The sequence below is a fragment of the Vicia villosa genome, unplaced genomic scaffold, assembly GCF_029867415.1.
Source record: "Vicia villosa cultivar HV-30 ecotype Madison, WI unplaced genomic scaffold, Vvil1.0 ctg.001337F_1_1, whole genome shotgun sequence".
NCBI lineage: Eukaryota > Viridiplantae > Streptophyta > Magnoliopsida > Fabales > Fabaceae > Vicia > Vicia villosa.
The window spans coordinates 92,558-112,389 of NW_026705580.1; the positions used below are offsets into that span (position 1 = coordinate 92,558).

The following is a 19,832-nucleotide window of genomic DNA, read 5'->3' on the forward strand; positions in this document are numbered from 1 at the left end:
ATGCGACAAGCTATCTTATGCTAAAATATCTGAAGCATACCATCAAAATACTAATACTGTGACAACGTGGTATTAGGGTCCACAATAATCTGGTTCAATAATTCTGTTCTGTCAACTTCAATTTGAAAATGCTGCTTGGAAAAGTTTCAAGTGACTCACAGTAATTAAGGTGTAATTTGAGAAGTTTGCTGAGATTTCCAATGGAAGATGGAATAGTCTTAAGCTTTCTGCAACCTCGCAAAGTCAATTCTTCAAGCCTGACCAAATGATGCAACGATGAAGGTAGTTCTTTAATTGCTGTACCGTCTAAGTGAAGCGCTATTAAGTTTTCTATAGAACCACTGAGACGAAATCTTGTTAGAAACTTTAAATTGAAGAATTCACTTGGTAGGCATGTTAGGGACTCACATTCCAAAATATCTAAGCAACAAAACTCGTTGAAATTTGGAAACATCCTTTTATATATATATCACCCAAAAACCCGTAGCCTCCCGCAAAATACCTAGCTCTTTGGTTTGTCCTCTATAATTTGATTTTGTAGAATGGATACGCATTGATTTGTGCTTTTATGATGACAATCTGTTTCGTTTCTTCTTTTTGTCTGTCAGATTCTTGAAGCACTTACAACTTTAAGATCATGTGAAAAGTTTTCTATGGAACGTATTGAGTTGCTGGGAGATTCTGTTTTGACAATCTGTTTCGTTTCTTCTTTTTGTCTGACAGAAGAAATGTTTGGAGGAGACGACGAAGATGATGATGGTGATGATTCTTCTGTGTTTCTCATGAGAATAAGAGGAAACATGATGAGAAGAAGAGTGAAAGGTATGAGAAAAGCACTTTTGGTTGTTTTTCTTGCTGTGTACTTTTCGTTGAAAATCTCATTGCTTTGAAACTTCATGGTTGAGATAAGTATTCTGAAATAAAAAACTTTGATGAAACAGTATATAAATGTAAGTAACTTTTTAGTCTGCTTTTAGCTTTTTTCTTTAAGTTAGTTTCAAGCTAAACTTTCTTAAAAAAACAATCTAGCTAGGGAACCATGAGCACACCCTTTTCTTTTTAATATTTTTTGTAAAATTTTATCTGGTGTTATTTTTTTATGCATTCTCAATTAGTTAGGGATTAGTTGTGAATTAGTTAGGATAAATTTAGCAACAACCAATTGCTAGTTTCTAGTAAATAATCTTAGTTAATCTCCAACTAATATTAGAAGGTGCCTAATTAATCCCCATTTATTGTCTAATAAAATATTTATTCTCCTTCTAATTCATCCTACCTATAGCTATCTCATAACTCTTTAAAGCTTTTCTTTGACCCTTTATGGCTGCAAGCCAATTCATAAAAAAATAATATATGATAATAAATGCAAAAGGGCAAATTATTGATTTAAAATCAAGCTAAGGGAATCAAATTTGAATGTTCACTTTTGCACTCTTTGTTTAGTAGGATTTTTCTTTTGCTTGAGCAGGAAGGCAACCAAGGGTGGCAAAAAGGTAATTGCTCGAAGAGTAGCCAAGGGTCGGTTTAGGATTACAGCTTAGTGTCATTGACTTTAAAGTTAACGATTCAATGTAGCACCTTAGTGCACTTCATGATAAGAAACTTCAGTGGAACAGGGCGAACAGGCTGGGGGGTTTCTGAGTACAGTATTCTATAAACCATTTTCCAGGCAGCTATTGTATGGATATGTTATGAATTCATTTATTGGCTTTTTGGCATCGCGGTCAGTTTCAATAATATGTAACCCTTACTGTTTTATGTCCAAGACACCTTAAAGATTTAGGTGTGGTTGATTTACTAAATGTGAAGTTTGATAGAATGGAATTTCTTATTTTAAGCCATGTCCATTCACATTTCTTATATTTAGTATTAGTAGGTTTTTTAGAGGTAAAATGTGGTTCATGCCAATTCTCCTATTGAAGAAGGATGACTTGAATGTACAAGGAAATGCAAATTAAAGATGTGATTTGTGATCCCCATTTTAAATTCTTAGAGATAATTTTAATAAAAAATATATATATTTGGTTAACAGATAAATAAATTTTAGAACTAATTTATCTTTTTATCTTTAAGATCTTATTTTAAGTTACATTACTTTTTCACACACCATTACTAAAAATGATGAATTTGTTGTGATCCTTAGACTTAAGGTCACAAGTTTAAAAATGATGAATTTGTTGTGATCCTTAGACTTAAGGTCACAAGTTTAAAAATGATGAGTTTATTTTTGATGACTATGTAAGAACTTCTTACCAATTATGTTTATGAATTCAAGTTTAATTTAAATTGAAAATTATAATTTTATTTTATATTATAGTTATTTAAATATATATATATATATATATATATAATGGTTCAAAAGTTTATTAAAATAATAAAATTATTTAATTTGAGAAAGAAATTTCTTGCGGATTTACCTGTGGATATACATTTCCTGCAGATTACCTGCGGAATTTGCTGCGGAATTTGCTGCGGATTTACCTGCGGATTTATCTACGAATTGTTTCCTGCGGATTTAGCTGCGGAAATACCTGCGGATTTACCTGCGAAAGATATTACCCACGAAGGTTTTAGCTGGGGACACAAAACCGCAGGAAAATCCGCAGGAAATACGTTTCCTGCGGAAATTTAGCAAAAATCCGCAGGTAATTCCGCAGGAAATACGTGTATTTCTAATAGTGCCTCTTACACCTACAAATTCTTTCATTCACAACACTACAAAATATTAAGGTCTTTTTTAATCAACTAATGTAAATATCAATATTCCAGACTCCAAAGTACTAGAATAAACTAAGGAAGAATACATTATACTAGCCGCAAATGTATAACAAAGAAAGAGTAGAAAGCTTGAAACAGAAAAATAGTAATATTATACAAAAGGTGATGCAATTCACAAATATACACATAGATCAACCGAATACTATTATCGTTAATTATCACAAAGTTTGGAAATAAAAGATATAAAGTCAGACTTTTTTTTCTTTTTCTTATATTTTGACATATCTCGAAAAGTAACAAATGCGTCCATGTTTTCCAAGGATGCTAAGGTGTAACTTCTCATTAATCTGTCATAGAACAACAAAGCAAATAATCAATATTCAATAGAGATTTAATTTCTTTTTAGAAGAATCATCTTCATTTCCTGTGAACTGTGTGGTCTTTACCATCTTTCTGTTTTTTTAGATTGTTATGTTTAATTTAGCATTTAATTTTAAATTTTTGTCTGGTATATTAATCTACTGTTTTTGTTTGGCTTCTTTCCATATGAACAAATTGTATTTTTTAGAACCAGAAATTTTGTTAGAGATTAGTTACGATTTTAGCTACCGATTAGCTACGAAATTTTATGGGTTCAATTATCATGTTTATCTTAGCCACGTGGCCTGACACGTCAACATCTGGAAACACTAGCATGCCACATTAGTTTCTGTTAACGGACGTTGATAGGATGGACCAAAAGTGTGGACGAAAAACTTTAGGAGGACCATTCTTTGAAAGAAATTTTTTGAGGGACTAAAAACGAAATTTGAAATATTTAGAGAGACCAAAAACTTATTATATATATATATATATATATATATATATATATATATATATATATATATATATATATATATATATATATATATATTGTAATAATTATTGTTATTATTATTATTAATAGTGCTAGCTTAATATTATATGATTATTATTATTATTATTAATTATTGATGTAGGATTAATTTAAGAAAAAATAAAATAAAAGTCGATGATAGAGAAGCTATCAAGATGACATGTGTCTAAATAAAATTAGGGTTGATTTAGAGTAGTTATTAAGATAACATGTGTTTAGGGTTGACATCATGACAACCTTGAATTTATATATACTAGGTAATAAATCCATGTGTTGCACGGGATTAATTAGAATGTATTTAAATAAATTTGTATGATAGGAAAATAAATTATTTTGGTTTACTTGATTTTCTATAAATTTATTTTTTTGATGAATAGTTGTATATGGTTTGAACATAATTATTTATAACTAAAATGATGATTTTAATATGTATAATTACGAAAATTAACTTTAGTATTTGTTGGATAAATAAAAATAAAAATTATGACTTGAGAAAAACATGCATATTTTTTATGATTAAATTAGCTTTACATGTATATAATTAAGGATTTGCTTGCTGCTATGGTAAAAAAAGAAAAAATTGTATTCGATATTAAAATAGTGAGGACAAATGATAACAAAAGTGGTCTAAGAGGCAGAAACAAAGATAATAATGTTAAAATGTTTTTTTTTTAGTTTTTTTGAAAAAATTATAATAATTGGAACATTCTTTTTCATTGATATATGAAAAAAAAACAATTCAGTTAAAAAGAATTTTTTTGAAATTTATAGTTCTTTCAACCTCAAGAATTCTCCTAATGCTATGAGAATTTAAATTGAGTTAGGCAACCATAAAATTAAAATTTAAAATATTGTTATGAATAAATAATATTGTGGATGTCCATATGTATTCTAATCTTTCATCTTCATATTCCCTATTAAGTGGTATAGTAAGGTTATGATTTTTCACCTTCCTAATGTCCTATAAATAAGGTCCACTTTACAATATAAATGATACTTTTTGGAAGAAGATAATACAATATTAGTTTCTCCATTCTCTTCCTTTCTTTGATCTCTCTATTGTTTTAGTTAGTTTTATAACACGTTATCAGCACGATACTCTACAACGCGAGTAATGATATAGCCAGGTTCTACGTTATTTTCCTAATCTTAATATATTTGAACCAATATAATATAATTCATGATTTTGTTACTATTTTATTTTCTTCATATAAATATGTTTATTTTTTATATATTTTGTAGAGAAATTTATTTACCTTGTACAATAATATTAGATTTCTTTGATCATTCTTGTTAAATTCCGGAAGAATTTAACATTAAAGCATTTTTATATGTTTGTCCGGAATTGAATTTTAACACATAAAAATGTTAATTTAATATTCAAGCATCCCTGAAGGATTGCACAAAGAATAATTATTCTTGACCGTTGTTTATGGAAATAGTTTGTACTGTGATATTTGTAGAACTAAAGATTATTATTAAACTAACTCCAAATTATTGTTCATAGATTGAGTTTAATTGAGTATTGTCTTTATCAATAAATGATGAATTCCAGAAGAATTCAACGTTCAATCACCTTTAAAAGGTCGCATCTATAATATTATTGAATCCTAGAAGGATTTCATAAATTTTTGTTGTTGTATCGATCTAAAAATTCATAATTTGTAATATGTTCATTAAAAGATTGTCATTCCAGAAAAATGACACAAATGATTTTAACGCATCCCAAAAGGATGGTTATATATATTTTTTAGATTATTGTTTATAACAAATTATTTATATAGTTCCTGAAGAACTTATCGAGCATCCCTGAAGGGTAGAAAAATAAATTATTTTTATAGTTCCCGAAGAACTTATCCATCCCTGAAGGATAGTAAATCAAATTAATTATATGACGATATAATTTTAGTGATATAATATTGTATTATTAAATATGTTTAATTTTATTAGGGGTAATTGTTTGATAATTATATGATCATATGTTCATATGAATGTATTTGATTAAAGTGTTTAATAATGAAATACTATTATATTGGTTTTGACTTATATTGGAGGTATCGAATATCTTTGTATTACACAACACAATTTGGACAGAAAATGTGTAATAGAAAAGCTATTGTCTTTTTCCCCGGGCTTGTACTACACTTATATTAGTACAGTTGAAGCACATGTCATTGTAAACCAGTAGTTTACAAATTAGACTTAAATGTGTCGTTGGTAAAACCGATTGGGTCATCTCGGATATAATATAATGCGAATAATTTGTATTGAAGAACCAGAAGTTTCTTCAATCCAGTCAATTTTTGTGTGTTTCTAAAGGAAAATAAAAATGTGAGAAATTGTGATTCTATGCCATTAATTGTTGCATCGACTAAAATATCATGCATACTCACAACCAGAAGTTTGTGAAATTATTTTCTCAACTAATTAGACTAAGATCTTGTTTTCTGGATTTTTAGAAATTCCTGTATAAGTATCACATATATTATTAAAATTGATATTGAATATCATATAATATATGTTCATAAAAAGAAAATGGACCCGAAGATTCATTCTTTAGACGTCTAAAGTTAATTATATGGTTGATACTTATGAGATCATCAATTCTAAATTATATTTTTGGAACACCCAAAGTATGATATTAATATATTTATTCGCATTAAGCCAACAAGATACTATATCTTACTCCTCCCTAATTTATTCTAATACTTCTCATCTTAGTGAACATTTGGATGTGTTGTGTATATTCCAATTGCTCCAATATAATACATTAAGATGAGTCATGAAAGAATATTGGAAAAATATAATTACTATGAATCTCAATTTTGAGTATATAATTTGAGAAAATAATCAAATACTTGATTGCAGTCCAGTAGGCTGATTATCACTTGATAAAATAATTTTCCCAATATTAGGGGGAGGGAATAAGCAGCTGAAATCATGAACAAGATGTTCAAATGAACAATTTAAAATAAATTATTGTCTTGATCCTCGTACAAATCAATATGAACCAAAAGTTCAAAATATTATTCATTTGCGAAGTTTATAAAATAATTTATCAGCTGATAATACTCCACTCAAAGTGGATTCTCATATTGGATAATATAATATTGCAAATGAGTTGTTGCTGCGCCTGAAGCGTGGTATGAAAGTCGGTTCCAATGTTAAAAGTCCTCAACTAAGAAAAGAAACTAAAGATGACCCAAGTGAGGATATGAAAATGCTAAGAGCACTTTGACCTAATTTAATTTTCAGTTCCAGAAGAACAAATCAAGTACTTGAAATATGAAATAAAGAGATCTCGATAAATTATGTCATGGGTGAAATGAAATGGAACCGAAATTGAGATAACCAAATAAAGTCAATATTGACAATGTCTTTGTATACAATATAGCGCTAAAAGTAATCAATGATAACGAGGATCATGAGTCAAAGACTATTAAAAATTGAAGACTAAGTGAGAATTGGCCAAAATAAATATATTCAATTGAAGAAGAATTAAACTCACTTTACAAGTGACTCACTTTTGGACCTGTAGTCCGACCACCTCAAGGTGTGAAACTAATTGGATATAAATGAGTTTTTGTGAAAAAGAAAAATAAGAATGATATAAAGTTGGATTTATTGCTCAATGATTTTCACAAAGACCTAAGGTTGATTTTTATAAAACATATTACCTGTAGTGGATTCAATCGATTTTTGATAATTAATTAGCCTTGTAACACATGAAGGGCTTAATTTGAATATGATGGATGTAATGACGTCTTATTTATATGGTTCACTTAATAGTGACATTTACATGAAACTCCCTGAAGGGTTCAATATACTAGAGGCACGTAATTGTGGATCTCGATAAAACTACTACATCAAATTGAATAAGTCTCTCTATGGGCTGAAAGAATCTGGATGCATGTGGTATAATCACCTCAGTGAATATCTATTAAATGATGAATATACAAATAACTCAATTTGTACTTGTATTTTTATAAAATGATGTGGAAAAGAATTTTCAATAATAGTTATCTATGTGCATGACATACATATTATTGGAACTCCTGAAGAGCTTTCAAAAGCTATAAATTACTTAAATAAAGAGTTTGAGATGAAGGACCTAGAAAAGATAAAATATGTCTAGGTTTGTAAATTGAGCATGTAGACAAAAGAATATTTGTACATTGAGAAGGTTATATAGAAAAGTGTTGAAACACTTCTATATGGACAAATCTCATTCGTTGTCTACTCCAATGATTGTTATATCATTAGATGTAGAGAAAGATCCTTTCAGGCCTCAAGAAAATGATTACGAAAATTGCTTGGTCCTGAAGTACCATTCTTAGTGCAATTGGAGCACTAATGTACCTTGCTAATTATACACGTCTTAATATATCGTTTGTGGTCAATCTATTACCAAGATACAATTATTCGCCTACACAAAGACATTTGAGCAGAGTCAAACATATACTTTGTTATCTTAGAGATGCAGGTTACTTGTCAGATTCTCACAATGGTAGATCAGAAAGAGGTTATTTGTTTACATGTGATGGTACAACCTTCATGGAGATCTATAAAACAAATCATGGCAACAACTTCATAAGAATCCTGCATAACTATTAACACTACATGAATTCACTTTGAAGAAGACATTTTAAGCAACGACTATAAAGAATATCGTCTCACATATAAATGTATGCATGAGGGGGAGAAAAATATATGTTTTGCACTCTTTTTCCCTTCACCATGGTTTTGTCCCACTGGGTTTTCCTGGTAAGGTTCTTAACGAGGCAATTCATATTCAAAGGATATTGTACTCTTTTTCCTTCACTAGAATTTTTCCCACTGGGTTTTTTTAGTAAGGTTTTAACGAGACATATCCTCAATAGGCATCCAAGGGGGAGTGTTATGAATAAATAATATTGTGGATGTCCATATGTATTCTAATCTTTCATCTTCATATTCCCTATTAAGTGGTATAGTAAGGTTATGATTTTTCACCTTCCTAATGTCCTATAAATAAGGTCCACTTTACAATGTAAATGATACTTTTTGGAAGAAGATAATACAATATTAGTTTCTCCATTCTCTTCCTTTCTTTGATCTCTCTATTGTTTTAGTTAGTTTTATAACAAATATAAAATTATTTGATTATAGAAAATAATGTGTTAAAAATTGCCTGATACTATATTATTAAAGTGCCCACTATAATATGCAATTATAATGGTTAAAAATGTATAGGAGAATTGTAAGAGACAAATGTATTTCTAAATAATCTATATTTATAATCTGTAATAGTATTAATCTTATGACCAATCATTTTTATTCAAAAAATGAGAAAATGATTTGAGTATTAAATATTAAAATAAAATATAACTCAATTAAAAAATATTTAAAAATTGAGTGAATGGAATTGATTATTATATATTATTAAAATAAAATATATTATATTATTTATAAAAAGTGTATTCAATTAAAAATCATATCAAATAAATAACTTTTAGTCTCTCTATTGGTACTAAATAAATATGATTATTATTAGTGAATTTATTTTTTATTTAATAGCATAGTAGATACACTTAAGAATTTCAAAATTATAAATTTAAAAGTTTGTATAATTTCCCTTCTATAAATTTAATAATAATATAAGAGTGTATAGAATATTAAAAAAAAACGGTTGTGAGATTTTTTTAATTAATGTATTTTTAAAATAATGCAATATTGAATCAATATTTTCAAAATAGTCATAATTTAGAGTAAAAGGTTTTTTAATATAATTTCATAATATATGATACATGTTCATTAACATCAATTTAAAAAGTGAATAAAAATCTCAAATAATTTAATAATATAAGCATGTTTACTACTATTAATTTACTATAGTATACTAGAAATTATTAATATACATAATATCCTTCTTCTTTTGTCATCAATTCTTTACTTGTTGATTATCTAAGTCTCCCATAACATCACTTAGATCTCCAATAGTTGATTTGGACAAAGAGTTGTATCCGAATAAAAAGTAGACAAATATTGTTTTAGCTTACAAAATTTGAAGCTAAATAGAGTTAGTATTTGATATAATTTTTATTGACGTGATACATAGTTCATCCATATAAGTATTAAAGAAAAAAATAGGAAGAAATAGTTATTTTTAATCTATGTGTTTTGGTTCTTTAAATATTGAGGGACTTGATATCAACATTTGTATGTATGATCTTCTCAATTAGATTTACTTCAATAGTAAACTCAGTTACATCTGTTCAACAAAAACATATAATATATTTTACATGAAAATATAATAATTGAATATGAGATTTAATAATAAGATAAACTTACTTACAAACTTACCTTTAAAACACACTAATTTAAAAACATTAGGAGAAAAAAAAAACAACTTACTTGTTGAAGTTGTATCAGTAGCATACATGATAAAAAAATCATATAAAATGGTGAGTTTGTGAAATGAGTAGATGACAATGCATACGAATATGAGATTAAGTGAGGTTATATATGTGTGAAAGAATGCAAAGAGACATGGCATTTTATTAGTGTTTTATTATATTATCATTAATGTTATGACCTATCATTTTCTATTTATGATATGAGAAATTAAACTGAATATTTTGTGAGAATTAAAGTTATAAAATTTGAAACGGACAATTAAATGAATAGTTAAAGAAAAAATAAAATAGTGAATGTCAATTAAGAGATAGAAGAGATATTTTTCTTTCAAAAAATATTTTTTATCCTATTTTTTACTCGAGAGATATTTTTTGATGGGGTATAGATGAATATAAACTTTATATTATACTATCTAAATTTAGCTATAAAAACTTTAATGTAAAGGTTTCATAAATTTATAAGAGTCTCTATCATAATATTTTTTTAATCTTAATTTTTCGCTTATATTCATTGACAAAAACAAATAACAAATGGTAGAATATTTTACATAAAAATATGCTAAAAGTTTAACCTATATAAAAAAAAAGTTAAAAATAATAAGTAGAATAAATGGAATTATAAATGTGAGAAGTTACAAAAATGTAGGATGTTTGAAACGGGCAATTTAATGTTACGTTAAGGAAGAAAATTAAAAAAATCGAATGTCTCTTAAGAAATATAGGAGATTTTTAATAATCATATTTTTTTTATCCAATTATTTACTTGAGAGATATTTTTTTATGGAATATAGATAAATATAAAATATATAAATTTTATATGATAATATCAAAATTTAGGTATGAAAATTATATTATACTATTATTTCATATTTATATTTAAAATAAATACATATTTATTATTATTATTTTAATATTATTATTAATTGTGGTATCGAATTGGAGTTGGTATGAAGAATTAAAATAAGAGTGATAAAAATTCTAAATTTTAATATGATGCCACATAAGCATTAGGATTTTAATATGATGCCACGTAAGAATTAGGGTTAGAATTGTGTCCAAAGTTGTCATCATGACAATCTTGGATTTATATTAAGTAGATTAAGATTAAAATAAGATTAAGATTAAGATTATTAATAGTGCTAGCTTAATATTATATGATTATTATTATTAATTATTAATGTATGATTAATTTAAGAAAAAATAAAATAAAAGTCGATGATAGTGAAGCTATCAAGATGTCATGTGTCTAAATAAAATTAGAGTTGATTTAGAGTAGTTATTAAGATGACATGTGTTTAAGGTTGTCATTATGACAACCTTAGATTTATATATATTAAGATTAAGATTAATATATTAAGATAAGATGTAAATTTTTAGGTCTTTAACCAAAACCTTTTGTATGATAACTTTAGGTAGCATTCCCCATATTCTAAAATCCTATAACCACTTAGGTAGATTAACATGACAACATTAGTATAGAAATTTCCGATAAAACAATTTCTTTTTCTTTTTCAACTTCAAAAACACTTAACAAACACTCAAATTAATTCCCTTAAAAAATACACAGTAAACACACATAAAATACATAAAGGTTGAAACTTCATAAAGAGGGAGGTGAAGCTCAAGTCTCGCTTGTTTAAGGGAGTCACTTGAGATTATTCTCCCAACCATAAAAAAAACTCAACAAAGAGAAGTTCAAGTCTCGCTTGTTTAAGGGAGTCACTAAAAACACTCGACAAACAATTCTCTATCTTCTTTCTCGCCTTCAGAGCTTTCTTTCTCTTAATCGGACATGTTACTTCCTTTCTATTGCTAACAGGTAACGCATAAGACTCCACTCACCGAGCAGTTATCCTAACGCTAGAATACGAACGTAACTTTGTCCACTAAAAAACACAAACAAAAAATATTGAGCCGAACTACGGCGCTCTGATTCCTCATAAGGGGATACGTAGGCATTATGTTACGGGACCTAAGCGAGCACAACTATTTAAAAAACTTGATTCCTCGCGTATTGTTTATAATCCATTCATTTTCCTCTTAGCGAGTAAGCACTATTAGATACACCCTTTGGATAGAAACAAACAAAAGTGGATCTCATCGAGTTCGATGGACGTGAAGGGTCCTAACGCCTTCCCCTTGCGTAACCGACTTCCTTACCCTCTTCTCTGGTCGTGAGACCTTGTTCTTGTTCTTGTTCTTGTTCTTGTTAGTTTTTGATATTCCTTTCTCTTTGTGAGATAAATATATTAGTGACGACTCTAGTTATTTTTTTGCAGTAGCGACAGGTAGTGAGAGGGGATCTCATATCTAGAGGATTCTAGGTAGAAGTTTCACAAGGTAGTGATTAGGCGAGAAGTTATAAATTGAGATTGTTTAGGCTTTGAGCTTATACTATAATAGTAAATTTTCTTCATGGCTTTGTAGCCCCCTGAGTAGGTGACGTTGCACTGAACTGGGTTAACAGTTTATTGTGTTGTTATTTTTCTGCAATTTATTTTCTGCATATTCTTATGTTTTACCAAGTGTTTTCAGTCAGCAGATGATGTCATAACATTGGTCCTGACATTGTGTTTTGTATTGAGACATCAGTCTTGACATCAAGATTCCAAAGTGCCAGAATTTCAGTTCCTGTGGAGTACCACGGATGTGATGGGTGCTAATACTTTTCCCTTGCATAACTAACCCTTGTACCTTGATCTTTTCTTTTGTTGGGTTTTATCAATATTTTCCCTTTCCTTTGGAATCAATAAAGTTCAGTGGCGACTCTTGCTTTGTGGGTTAAGTTAATCAATAGCTTAATCTCAATTGCTTCTGTCTTGATCTTCATCATCTTCTTCAATACTGATCATCAAGCTGATAACAGCTGATGACACATTGATCAACTTCAGTAAACATAAAACACTCTACGAGCAACAATTCAGTGTATTCAGTTCCCTTTGTCTTTCAACATGATCAATTTAATGTTTGATCAAGTATTCTTGGATGTCTTCAATTCTCCTCAATGGAGCATTCTGCATAGCATACAGGTTTTCTTCTTCATCCTCTGAGAGATTCTTCATGGTAGGTGTAGCAACCTGCCCTAAAATTTGACTTTTAGAGTTGCCACCTATTCTGAAGGGCGAATAGGAAACCTTACGCAGTTAAGAGATCAGGGTAAGATACTATATTCAGGTCGAGGGAAGGTGTTAGGCACCCTCAACCCTTTCCTAAAGGCTAACATTTAAAGATAAAGGTTTATGGCAAGGTTTATAGCTAAGGAATTGAATAGGGGAAAGATTGAGATTTTAGGGAGGGGGACTCGCCTTGTTGCCAAGTGCCTACGTATCTCCTTAGGGAGAATCAGAGTCAACGTAGTTCGGGGCACAGGATTGTACGCCTTAGAGTTGAATTGAATGTATTTGAATTTGTTTTGAAGTTGTTTTGAAATGCGAATGTTCGAAGGTATTTTGAGTTACCTTATCGTAGTTGTGAACATCGCAGGGATGGAAATCTGTAGTTACGTGGTTTAGTGTGTTTTAAATGTTTGGGCGTACAACCCTGATTTAATTTGTAATTTGTTACCGTTAGTTGCAATAATCAATAGGTTTGATTACCATGGCTAACGGATTAAAGGGAGGATTGCTAACCACTATAATCGATAGATTCGATTATCACGAATAGCAAATGTGTGTATTTTAATTATCGTTACTCCTCATAATCGATAGATTCGATTACAAATAATAACGAATTTTGATAAAAGGAGAATGCTAATCATCGTAACCAATAGCTTTGGTTAAAACCATTTAGCAGAATAAATGTCATTTTAATTTATAATTAAATAAATAATTTTATTATTAACCATCGCAATCGATTAGTTCGATAAAAACGGTTAACAAATTGACCCTAACCTAAATTAGCTTGATTATTATATTTAAATTAAATTAAATAAGACATGTTTTTTAGATTTTTTATTAATTAAAAGACCCCTTACGTAACATATAAGAGGAACTATTCTATTCAAAAGCTAACAGGATGATGCTTGGATATAATGCTAAATTTATTTCCGCTTCGCTACGTACATTACACACATACATACTTAGTGAATTGAAGATAGCACACACCATTATATTCTAAGCTATATGCCACTTAATAAATTACTAAACAAATAAAATTGAAAATTTTATGGTTAATAAATAAAAAAAAATAAGAAACTTACTTATTAGAAAAGAGAGTCACTGGTAATTATTTTCCAGTCAAAAAGCAAACCTGACGAGCCAATAGGAGTAATTTAGGGTTCTTCCCATCACATGTGATCTTTCTCAATCTCAAGTGAACAAGACTATGTTTTTCCCAAGCCAAAATTCTGCAAAACAAACACAAACCAACAAATATCATGAAATCGGTAAGAGAAAACTCACAGTGGCAAAGTGGATTTCCATGCGGTGGTTCCAAACAAACTTGTGGTGTCGGTGTTAACAGGTAGATCCGAAACATGGTGGTGGTCATGAGAGAGAAACGAGTTCGACGGTGGTATCCGTTCATGTTGGTCGGAGCGTAGCCACAAGGGGTTCGGTCGACGGTTTGGATTCTGGCCCGTCTTGTCGAGTGTTAGTTGTGCGGCTTCGCGGCGAACAAATCGATTGCGATTGTTGTCGTATTTATGGCTTTTGTTTCACAAGTTTTCTATTATACTGTTCATTGGCTTTGAATAATTGAGAGCATCACTATTACATTAATTTTTACACCATGCCTGCAAGGTGCTTGGTGCAAGTTCTCAACCAATTCTCTTCTAATGTTATTGTATATTATGGGTGTTTCGAAAATAACAATGGATGGAAATTAGTGATATTCGTGATGGAGATTGGTGTAAAATTGTAAGAAGTGTCGGAGAGTAGTATATGGTTGAATGTGTATTTACAGCGTGGAATATACAATGGTTTTCGGTGAATGGCCTCCCCTAATTTGTTAAAATCACTCCTATTTATACTAGTCAAATTAGGTTTTCCTTCCTAATGGGCCTAATGTCCTAATTAACCTAATAGTCCTAAAACTAATTCTAATAATAATAGTTAATAATCCTAATAAAAATTAATACTAACTAATAATAAAATTAATAATAGCAATAGTTAATATATACAAATTCTATAATAATAACCTTAGATAATATTAATAATTATATCACCTAATACTAATATTAATATTAATATTAATAATAAAATTAATAATATTAAATACTAATAGTTAGAAGTAATCAAAATTACTAATAATAATCCAAAAAAAGTGCAAATGTTAGTAAAAGGAAAATAATATGAACAAATGATGAAGCCCTTGAAACACCTGTTAATCGCACCCCGTTTCATTCTCAGGATATTTTATAAGAGGGCGGGTTTGACAATAGGAATGTCAAACCCCATGACTCTTAATTTTGACCCTTTGATGAATTAAAAGATATAGATCTGATCGGGCAAATTTTAGGGTATGACAGCTTCCCCTGTTCAATCTTCTTAAACCTGAAGAGACGGACAGGCCTGCTCGCCTGTTGCGACCTGAAGGTGGAAGATTATTGAACACTGAGAATGCCCTGAAATTTGCCGATATTGCGGAATGTGGAGTAGATGCGTTGCTGGCCACGAGATTAACGTGGTAGGGCGTGTTTGGGGTTGGAATCTGAATTGAAATTGAAATGAGTTTCCGGCTACTGCCAAAGAACGTGGTGCCATATCACTGTCGTGATAAGACGTAACGCGAGGGTTACGATTTGGATTGAAGTTGAAGGTGCCATTATCACTGCCAAGGGACTAACGTGATAAGACGTAACGCGAGGGTTACGATTTGAATTTGAAATTGAAGGTGCCGTTATCACTGCCGTGATAAGACGTAACGCGAAGGTTACGATTTGGTTTGAAATTGCCATTATCACTGCTGTGATAAGACGTAACGCGAGGGTTACGATTTGGATTGAAGTTGCCATTATCACTGCCGTGATAAGACGTAACGCGAGGGTTACGATTTAGTTTGAAATTTCCATTATCACTACCGTGATAAGACGTAGCGCGAGGGTTACGATTTAGTTTGAAATTGCCATTATCACTGCCGTGATAAGACGTAACGCGAAGGTTACGATTTGGATTGAAATTGCCATTATCACTGCCGTGATAAGACGTAACGCGAGGGTTACGATTTGGATTGAAATAGGAGGTGCCATTATCACTGCCGTGATAAGACGTAACGCGAGGGTTACGATTTGAATTGAAATTGAAATTGGAATAGTATTTGAAATTGGAATTGAAATGGGATTTGAAATAAAAATAGGAGTTTGGAATTGGAATTGGAATGGGAATCGAAATAGGATCTAAAAAAAAAGGAGTTTGGAGTTGGAATTGGAATGGGAATTGGGATAGGATAAAAACATAGAAGTTTGGAATTGGAATTGGAATGGGAATTGGAATAGAGGTAACAGTCAGACGAGAACTGACTACTGGACGGGAACTGGCTTTTGAAATGTTTTGGACTGCTAATGAAGCTGGGCCTCTGTGATATGCAGTATGTGAATGCGCTAGATGATATGTATATGCTAATGCGTATGTACGTATGTTTATGAGTCAAATGGACGGCAAGGTTGCTATCATTGGTAGGGTTACCGGGATACATCAATCAGGTGATTGGAAGTGAACCAACAGTAAGGTTAATGGCACCGGTAAGGTTACCGGGAAGCAGATGGATAGTATAGCTTAGCACCAGAGTTTTGCATTGGATGTTTTGATGTATGGGACAGTGCTTATGCATATGTTGATTGATGTAATGAGTGGAACGAAATAATGTCTTCTATAAGACTACCTGAAAAGGTTTCTGGAATGGACATGAACATTTGTCTTAAAGAAGACTACCTTAAAAAGGTTTTCAACAGAGAAAGAGGAATATCTTAAGGGTGACTACCTGAAAAGGCTGGAAGAAATGTCTTAAAAGACTACCTAAAAAGGTTCTTGGAAAGGATAATGGATGTCTTAGAAAAGACTACTTAGGAAGGTTCGTAGAATGTCTTAAAGAAGACTACCTGAAGGGATTCCTGAAAAGGATGCCAAATTGGTTGGAAAAGACTACCTGAAAAGGTACTTAGAACAAGAATGTCTCGAAGAAGACTACCTGAAAAGGCACTTAGGAAAGGAATGTCTTGAAGAAGACTACCTGAAAAGGTACTTAGAAAAAGAAATATCTTGAAGAAGACTACCTGAAAAGGCACTTAGAAAAGGAATGTCTTGAAGAAGACTACCTGAAAAGGAACTTAGAAAAAGGAATGTCTTGACGAAGACTACCTGAAAAGGTACTTAGAAAAAGAAATATCTTGAAGAAGACTACCTGAAAAGGTTATTGGGAATGACGATGATTGTCTTAAAGAAGACTACCTAGAAATGTTCTTATAATGTCTTAAAGAAGACTACCTGAAGAGGTTCCTGAAAGGATGATAAATGTCTTGGAAAAGACTACCTGAAAAGGTTCCTAGAAAGGATCGTAGGATTTGTCTTAAAGAAGACTACCTGAAAAGGTTCTTAGAAAGAGAATGTCTTAAAGAAGACTGCCTAAAAAGGGTTCTTGGAATGTCTTAAAGAAGACTACCTGAAGAGGTTCTTAGGAAAGAATGTCTTAAAAAAGACTACCTAAAAAGGTTATCGGAAATGATCATAGGATTTGTCTTAAAAAGGACTACCTAAAAAGGTGTGGTGCAATGTATCAGCCATTGTATGTAATGCATGAGTTATATGTACTTGCATGGTACTCGAATGATATGTTGTTGATAACCAAAGCGTATGCGAAATGTTGTGAGGTTGTTGGATAAGGTAGGGTGTGATGCTAGCGCGATTTCCCAATACCTGTTTTGTTCGAATTTTGAAGATCGTAGTTAGGAGGAAGATTGATTCGAGGTTGTAAAGTATGAAGACGCCTTTCCTTTTTGTTGAGCATCTTATGGATTTGATATCCAATGCCCCAATGTTTAGTAGAAGAAGATGCTTGTGATCTCTCGGCCATGAGGGAAGCGCTCCGAGAGATAACCTTGTCATATACTTTGACGTCTAGATTGAAGGGTATGCCCTTAATCCCCAGGATATGGAGGGTTATCCATGGTGTTCTACCCTTTTGAATTTGAATTCTTCCCATGTTTGACATGCCCCTGTTTGTTATTGCTTCGAGGTGTGACCCAAGTCAATTGAACCTTAGGAAGAATGCCCCTAGTTAATAGGATGTTTGGTTGTATGCCCCTGTTTAGGAAAACCCTCTGGACGTGGTTTCCCCATTCAAGAGTCTTTATCAGAAATGATCGCCTTTGTGCTAGGTGTATATTCGTAGATGGTGTTGTACCCTTTGGGAAGTAACTCTAATGTGATGCAAATGCAAGTTTTGAAATCGAAGGAGTGGATGATTAGAAATGAATGCTTGAAGAAGCGTAGTAATTAGCAATAGTTTTAACAAACTTTAGGAGTCAGTATAACCAATCCTGCTTGATATGCTTTCGTAGTTGACCTTGCCTCAATTAAGACTTTTGAATGTTGTAACTTGGCTTGGTTCATGTTTTAAGAAACAATGGATATAAGGCTCAAAGTTTATTTAACCCACCCATTTCTCCATGATGTTCTCCAAGTCCTAAGCATTCGCTTAATCCAATGAATGTGCTTTGTTTGTAAGAGAATTGTTTTAGTTCTGATGTTGAGCAGCAACCTTAGTAGGGATCAAGAATTAATGAAAAAGTGGTGAAGATCCAAGCATTGATGTGAATGTTGCGAAGATCCAAGCATTGATGTGAAGCTTTGATGATTTAGCAGCCACATGATTATCCTTTGTATTTCGCCTTCGTTTTTATCCCTTATTTTTGCATGAACCAATTCCTTTGAGTTTGGTCCATCGGGATGTCCTAATTTTTGCCTAAGTCGTTTTTGTTTTCTTTCATGAAATCTTCCATTTTGACTTAGCGGGCGTTTTCTCCTTCTTCTTTTTTTTGAATGCCCCTTTGGAAATATTGATCCTTGGGTATTGAATGTTGTGACTGCCATATTGGTTTTGATTTGTAAGCTTCGACTTTGACACTTCCTCGATCTTGAATGATGTATTGAGGAAGAAGATTGTTGTGAATGTTATCTTCATTTGCTTCCTCAACCTTGGATGAACGCGAGGAAGAAGATATGCTTGAAACTTTGCTTGATCCCTATGCTTGGATTGACTGATTCTCTTGACACCCAAAATACATCATTGAATTAATCGAAATCTACCCTGCCCCTGGTTGAAATCAAGGTTTTTTTTTAAAGTAGAAACAAACTCCAACTCCTGGCTCGAGGGGGTGACGAGGGATTAACATCCTTATACCTCCACTATTTAGGGATTTGAAACAATGCCTGTACATCGTCGGTTCGGTCTTACCTTGAAAGCATATATTTAGCTGGACTTAGTTATTTGTATTCGTCATTCTCCCTCAAGTTTGTTAATGATTTGAAGGATAATTTGAAATGGAAAGTCGTAGTAATGCAAGAGCGGAGCGAGAGAATTGATTTCAAAACATGCATGATTATTTTATTGAATTACTATTCGAAAGGTACAACGTTTTACATCAATTAGCATTTTGTGATCGTAGGAAATACAACTTGAAAGATAAACCTATTAATCCTAAGGGCAATCTCCTTTGTGAATCCGTCGACTTTGTTTTACTCCTTAGTTCATTGACTTGTAGAAGTGGAGGGTAATCTCGAATTCTCCTTGGGCGTGTCGAATCTGTCGGGAATAAATTTGTTAGCGGTGGATTTTCGTCGTATCGGAACTTCATGAGTTGCCTTTGACTGAACCTCTTTTGCTTTTTC

The 19,832-nt window shown here is 31.3% G+C and overlaps 1 long non-coding RNA gene across 1 annotated transcript; it reads left to right on the top strand.

Annotated features, from left to right (window-relative positions):
- Positions 1-501: 501 nt before the first annotated feature.
- On the top strand, positions 502-1,966 carry LOC131634716 (uncharacterized). The gene is made up of 2 exons (XR_009293647.1): positions 502-822; positions 1,469-1,966. It is a non-coding gene; the product is annotated as an uncharacterized LOC131634716 (long non-coding RNA).
- Positions 1,967-19,832: the final 17,866 nt, after the last annotated feature.